This window comes from Triticum urartu, chromosome 6 (assembly GCF_003073215.2).
Source record: "Triticum urartu cultivar G1812 chromosome 6, Tu2.1, whole genome shotgun sequence".
Taxonomy (NCBI): Eukaryota; Viridiplantae; Streptophyta; class Magnoliopsida; order Poales; family Poaceae; genus Triticum; species Triticum urartu.
In genome coordinates this window covers 466,710,264-466,718,109 of record NC_053027.1, presented here as the reverse complement: position 1 = coordinate 466,718,109, position 7,846 = coordinate 466,710,264, and positions in this window count along the sequence as shown.

Here is a 7,846-nt window from a genome sequence, read left to right as displayed (position 1 = left end):
ATAGGCCATTCCGTGCCTCACAGAGTAAACACCCGTGGCTGTGCGTAAGACTTAGGTTAGCGTGACTCTATGTAATACCACCAACCATGCCTTTACGCGCTTCATGCCCATGCCTGTGATAATTGTGATCCCGCGTAAAACGCAAGCATGCCTCTCTGGGCCTCCATACCGTGCCTCTCCTGGTGTTAGAGTCAATGGAGTCATCTGGAACACAAAGAGACACGAAAGTAGACACGAATTATTCTACATGCCTGTGTGGCATGTAGAACAGTGCGTCACAATGCCAAAGGCAGGACCGTGTGTCTGGTACGTGACAATGCCAAGCCGGATCGTGTGTCTGGTACGTGATAAGCCGTGACAGGAGCGTTTCAGCAGAATCATTTGCAAAGCAGAGGCATGGCCTTGAATCTTCTATTGACTTAAATGTGAACGTGTCCGTGGAAAATTTTGCTGCTCGTAGAGGCAAGATGACTGTAGAACCGTGCTTCCGGCGTCAAACAGATTCTTCTATTGAATGTGTGCCATAAATAATTAATACACGGACGGGCACGCCCCGTGCCTGGTCTGCGTGTGCAACAGTGCATCTCATACCTTGAAAGCCGTGGTTCTATTTAATGTTTCAAGCAGTCACCTACCATTGACTTGCTACGAGTAGTACTTAACCTGGCCCCCCTGTCAGAAAGTAATTAATCTGGACCCCTCCGCTCCCCGTTGTGGGTGTTTAATTAAGTCATCTCGTGGATTGACAGGTTGTAATCCATTTCTCCAGATCCACCTCAGTGAGCACTGGTCGTGGGCGGCGCCACCCCAGCAACGGAGGTGGAGATGGAAAGCGCTGCTCGTAGCATCAAGAGGTCAAGAGTGGCGCCACCGGCGACGCCGCCTTCTGGTGGTGCGCTGGTCGTCGGAGGGGATGGAAGCGGCGACCGTGCTCCCTCTCGATCCGAGGAGGAAGAAGAGGGATGTTGTCCGGATCTCACCGGCGATCTCTCCGACGCCGTCCTAGGTGAGATCATCTCTTGTCTTGCCATCAAGGATGGCATCCGTACTCGAATCCTCGCACGTCGCTGGCGTCCTTTGTGGCCCATCGCTCCTCTGAATCTTGACTGCCGCGAGATCCCTGTCCCACATCTCTTTAACGCCCTAGAAACAGTTCATATCGAGACTATGCCTCAGCTGTCCGCCTCCACCAAGGAGCGCGCTCGCAAATGCTATTAAGGAACGCGGATCTGTCGAAATCCTGTTGTCAGTCTTCCGAAATCCATTCTGTCCGGCCATGTCCGGCGTGCAACCTACAGTGCAGACCCTCCACCATTGATGCCTGGCTCCGATCCTGGAAGCTTGACAATATCCAGGTTCTTGAGTTCTACTACCTCTTCCCAAGATTTTTGACGCAAGAGGTACACAGGAGTCCGTGTTTCGGTTTTCCTCCTCTCTCCACACCCTCGGCTTTGCTGTTTGCCAAATATCAGACAGTTACATAGGGACACTTAAGCTAACACTGGTGAAAAGACTCTCGCTTGTGGAGGTTGATATATCAGACACGTCGCTGCAAAGCATAATCCACTCTAGTTGCCCTGCACTTGAGTCTCTCCTGCTTGTTTGCAATAGAGGAGGTCGTCGCATCACAATAAACTCGTGTAACCTTGTAAGCATTGGCATTTGTTGTCCATACGGAGACCTCATTATTGAGGATGCCCCTTCGCTTCGACGGTTGATTGTTGATTGTCTGGTTGATGAATGTTCGATAACCGTTGTCTCTGCACCTAAACTGGAGACGTTGGGTGAATTCGTGTTCGTGTCTCCCTCGACGTGTGTTGAGGTACTAACTTTCCTTCATACTGGAACAGAGCTGCACTTGTTCCGATGTTTGTTCTATTAATTTGATGGTCTATGTTCTATTATTCATGCAGAGTCAGGAATTGGAGTTAGCTGGTGTCTCTACGTCTGAACCGTATCCATGTCGCCTCACGTGTCTTGAGGTATTGAGTTTTCACGATACTTCTAGCCTCACTTTGTTTGTGAGGAAACAAGTTTTTTTTCATCCAACCTTTATTCTATTAGTTTTGTGATCCATCTTCTGCTATTTTTCATGAAGGGTGTTAAGGCAGTCAGTCTAACAACAATGCGTCAATCTGTCAAGACCTTGCTTATCTACATTGATTATAAGGTGGACATTGTCGTTGATTTGCTGCAATGCTTTCCAAAACTGGAGAACTTGTTTGTCGAGGTGATGATCTTCAGAAATGTGCATACTGTAGTATTCGTTCCTTTTCAAAATACTTGTCTTAATTTTGACTGAAATTGATGCACCCGTATCTACACATGATTTATTGTTGGATACATCCATATATAGACAAGTCTATGTCTAACTTCTTGTTACAGAGGTGGTAGAACTAATTGTTTCATTTGGTTTTTTGATGGTCCGTATCTCTTTTTATAGACGCTAAGTATTTTCAACCTATCATTTATATTTTAGGGATCGTTGATTTCTTACGGTGAAAAAAACAAATGGCATCGTAAGTACGGGCAGTTTTTCAAACATTACGACGTTTGTCTGAAGACAGTAACGCTGGAAGATTATGTTCGCTGCAGGAGTTACGCTGAATTTGCGATGTTCTTTGTTCTTAGTGCAAAGGATCTCGAGACCATGACCATGAAGTTTACCTCCCCTCCCACAGAGTTCACGGCACTATTTTACGAAATTCAACAAAGGGCTCTGGAGTGGCATAGAAGGGCTTCTAAACGTGCACGTCTAAGATTATCATCAAGTTGCAGCCACGCACGTCCGCATTTAAGAAAGAGGAGTGTTGAATACCTGGATTTGACGGTTCTGTTCAGGTGTGGATGCTGAAATCAGGCCTTGTGTTAGTTGTCCAGGTGTATGGAGTTATTTGTTGTTGCGTTCTTTTGAGCTTGGGTTTTATGTAAACTTTATCAGACAACCGTTGTAGTCTTTGCATCGTGTGTAGGCTTGTCTGTTTTTGTGTTGCATGCAGTCATGAAGGAAATGTGTGGCTTTGCGGCTTTGTACGGGCCGAAGGACCATAAAATGCTGTGGCACCAAGGTTAAGAGACATAAAGTAGATTTAATGTTTCAGTGGAGAGATGCGCGCTACATGTGTAACTGTGCTGTGTTGTATGTACGACGGTGCCTGTCTTATATATGTACCTGTCATGCACACAATGCATGCACAACCGTGCCTGTGTTGCAGGTAGAGCGGTGCTTCTCTAATGTACCTGCCATACACACTGAGGAGCTGCAGTTGAGCCTTGCACTAATAGAGCTGCATTTGAGCCGCTGCACTGTTTCTGGTCCTCGTACTGTGGTTATAAAAAACGGCTTGTAAGTTTATTTGGTGTAGTTGTAGAAACAAAGCAAATGTAAGCATAACAGATTTTGCTTGTTTAGGTATTTTTATTACTCAGCTGGGAACATATTATAAGGGTGATAGGTTTGTTTGTAAATGTTTGCAACCCTTTCTTTATGAAGTTGGATGGTGTAACAATACAACCATGCGTCTCTGCTGCGACACAGGAGAGATGAAAAGAGCTGAAAGCATAGAGAGCCACCACAATGGTGAACCAAACCTGTTTTGCGGGGCGTTACTTAGTGCTTCTGGTTACCGCACAACCGAGTTTCTACTCAACAGGCCACACCGAAATGTGTCTCGAGGATTCTAGTCGTGACACTGCAGACTCACAACCATGCTTTTGACCTTGTCCTGGCATCGTGATGTTCGTTCTCTGCTTGTATAATGTGCCTTCCACAGCCACCCTACTTTGCGCGTAGCAAAGGATCAACGCCAGCTGATAAAGTGCTTTTTCTACTACTAAAAGTGCGGCCCTCGTTGCATGACTTCCATGCGTTTGACAGTTGCTCTTTGGTACAGAACCGTGGTTGCAGAGAGTTCTTGCCCGTGCTTTTAAGGACATGCCTCACAAAGTAAACAGTGAGGGTTCACATTTGAATCCAATTCTGTTATGTTTTTGTAGTAAACGCACAAATGTGACTCTGCCTAATACTCAAGTATGCCTCCATGGGCTGCTCGTCCGTGCCTCTCCGTCTAAACGATTCGACGCAATCATTCGGAAAACAGACACAAGCGAACATGACTCTATATAATACCACATGATGCCTTTGTGGATTTGATGCCCGTGTCTACGACCCTTATCACTAAAATACAAAAAGTCACAAACGCACATAACCGTGGTTGTAGAGACTTTATCAAGAAAGAAGCGTGACGCAACTCAGTACGGAACCGTGTCTGTATAGACTTCATGTCTGTGCTTTTAAATACAAGGAAATAAGCTTTTAAAATCAGCGTCTCTCGTATAGGCAACTCTGTGCTTCATAGAGTAAACGCCCGTGGCTGTGCGTAAGATAAAGGTTCAGTTCCGTGGGCTAGACGCCAGTGCATCTTTGTCTGATCGAGTCTCGCAGGCGAGCATGACTCTGTGTAATACCATCGACCATGCGCAATAAACGCATGATTGTGACCCTGCCTAATACTAAAGTGTGCCTCCATGGGCTGCTCGTCCGTCCTTCTCCGTCTGAACGAGTCGAGTGAATCATTCAGAACACAAACACAAGTGAACATGACTCTATTTAATACCACAAGTGAATCAAGTGAACATGATTGTATACCACGAATGGATATAGTGCCTGGCAGTAGGTTCACGGCGTTTGCTGTGAGAGAATCACGTCATTACATGCTACTAACGCACGTGGAATCATGGCCGTGCCTGTGTGTGGCATGTAGAACAGTGCTTTACAATGCCGAAGGCAGGACCGTGTGTCTCGTTCTTGAAAAGATGTGGTTCTGCCATCACTTAATTCACTTGGTTTTGTCCGCGTTTTAGCAGAATCATCTGCAAAGCAGAGGCACAGCCTTGAATCTTCTAGTGACTTAATTGTAACACGCACGTTGGGTTTCCGCAATTAACGCATGAACGTGACTCCACGTAAAACACAAGCATGCCTCCCCGAGCATCTTTACCGTGCCACTCCTGGTTATAGATCAACGGATGCATTTGGAGCACAAAGAGACACGAAGGTGACCTCTGACTTGAAACACCGACACACTTGATGGTTCGTGCATTTGAGTTAAAATCTTACAACGAAAACAATTGTAACACGGACAGTCGTCCGATTCTATTAGGTTTCCGTAATAATCGCACAATCGTGACTCCGGGTAAGAATAAACCATGCCTCTCCACCGACTCATTGTGAATACAATTAGAAAACCTCTGTGCGTGACTCTATGTAATTAGAAGACCTTTGAGGGCTGTATGCCCGTGCTTGTGACCCTTGACACTAAAACACAGAGTAAACGCCCGTGCCTCTATGCTGTATGCATGTAACATCCCAAATTTTCAATTTGGAATGTTATACATTAGATCATCATGCATATCATATTTTATTTTGCATTTTGGTTGATCCTAGAAATTCTACGCAACTCAGTGACCCACGGAGAGAGTTGGGGATTTCGTTATTTTCATATTTGAGTTTTCTCAAATTTTGAGAATAGGATCGTTTGATTTTATTTATTTTACCATCAATTATTTCTATTACAAAAATATGAGAGAGGGAATAAAATGACTTCCCAAAATAAAGAAATATTGAGGATTTAATAATAAAATCAAATAAGATTTTATTTCGTAGTTTTTCGGTGTTTTATTTGAATTTTAGGAAAAATGTGTGTTTTTCAAAATTGCATTTAGGGCCCAAATAAATGTTCACCTTGTGCGGCTTGATTTTAGAAGCCCGTGAAAATTTATTTTGGAATTTTTGGAGTCCGTTTAGTATTTCTTTTTATTTTTCTTCCGAGCGGAATAATTAAAAAAAAACGAACCGACTTCGGGCCGTACCCGAGCGGGACACCGCCCGGGGGCAGCCTTTAAATAGCGCCGCCTCGAGCCGCCCCAGCCCATCAGCCCCGCCTCGATCCGCGCGCGCCGCCGGAGCCGCCGCTGCCGCCACCGACGATCCCGCCGTCCGAGGTTCGTCGCGCCTCGATTTCCCTGCCAAAAAAAAGAGAGAAAAAAATCGGCATTCGTCGTTTTTCTTTTTCTTGGATTAAATCCGCGATTTTTTTCTGATCGTGATTCCTGATTCGATTTTCGTTTTAGTTTAACTTTTCGCTCGTTTATCGGAATCAGGCGATTCAAGCACCTAGAGTTTCGTCTCGAAACCCTTTATCCGTGGTTCTATACTCAGTGATGCCGTTGGAGTTGATGGAGTCACCTATCTTCCAAGCCTTCCGCTATTATCGTTATTAGATGGCCTTAAGCCATATTTATTGTAATAAGTTCTCTTTTGAGACACTCGATGTAATAAGTGTGTGATTGCTACTCTGCTATGAATCCTCCGAGTACTGTGTGGTGTCAGCATTACTGATCCAGGGATGACACCGGAGCACAGAGATCAGACTGTTTGAGGTCTGGTCGCTACAGAGATGGTATCAGAGCACACGCTGACTGTAGGACACGACCACTAAGCTAAAGACCTAGATCACTATTCACTCTCTTCTCTTCTGACCTCTCATCTTTTCTATTCTTTAGGATGGCGGATGCAAGGAACAAGTTCACAGAACCGGATGAAGATACACCCTTTAGACGCCACATGAAGGAAGTCACTAGATACCTGAATATAGGAGTACCAAGCTTCACGGGAACCTACAATGCCACTTTACCTGAAGAAGAGCGCTGGATGATTCAAGTTCAAGTTCCAGGAAGGACGTTCATACCAGTCACTGAGCCCATAGAGTTTTCTTTTGATGCACCAACTTGGAGTCTAGGAAAGAGCATGGCAGCTCACATCGCCATGGGACGCATTGGAGAAGTCTACCGCAAGGATCTCAAGGATACTATCTACCAGATTTATGGGCGCCGAGATGAACACTGGGAGATGATCAGCACCAGGAAGGATAGATCAATCGCAGCTTTTATCCAGGAGTTAAACCAGCACATTCGACGACAGGAGAACCAGATGTGCGCCGACATGATAGATCTGAAGAAGGCTAAGACTAGAATCAAGGAACTGGAGGAAGAACTCAAGGCTACACGTGAAGATTATGAAGAAGAAATTGAAGTATTGGTGGAGAAGAATGACGACCTGATCAAGAAGATTGGAATATTTATGGGAGACCCTACGCTAGTAGATGAAGACGAAGAACCTCAAGAGATTAGCCCGGAAGACTACATCATCATCGACAGCACCGACTCGGAAGTAGATAGTAGCGATGATGACTATGTTGATGAAGCTGGAGCAGATATCATGGAGTCAACGACCGTAAAATATTTCTAGTAGACCACCTCATCAGTAGTAGTAGTCCACCATGTAAATATAGTAGTCCGAGCACTTTTGTGATAAATAGATCGACTGTATGCCCTTGTTTGATTGAATGAAGTGAATTGTTTGTTTTTGCCTCATGTGCATATGGGTAGTGTTTTCTCTTTAGACCCCCTCTATTCTTATATCTCATCTTTTCTAAACCCTCAGATGCCTCCGAGACGTGACCTCGGATTTGCCTTTCCACCGGAGCTCACCCAGTTGATCCAGCAGTAGAACACATTGATGCAGTTGCTAGTCCAGAATCAGAATCAGGGGAACAATAACAACAACCCACCACCACCACCACCACCTGTTGACCGCTTAGCCCATTTTCTTAGGCTGAATCCGCCGGTGTTTTCCAGTAGCACCGAGCCGATAGTAGCAGATGATTGGCTCCGCAAGACAGCTAGGGAGTTGACCACAGCAGGATGCACAGATGCGGAGAAGGTGAAGTTTGCCGCACATCAGCTAGAAGGACCAGCAGCATCATGGTGGGAGAATTTCACAGCC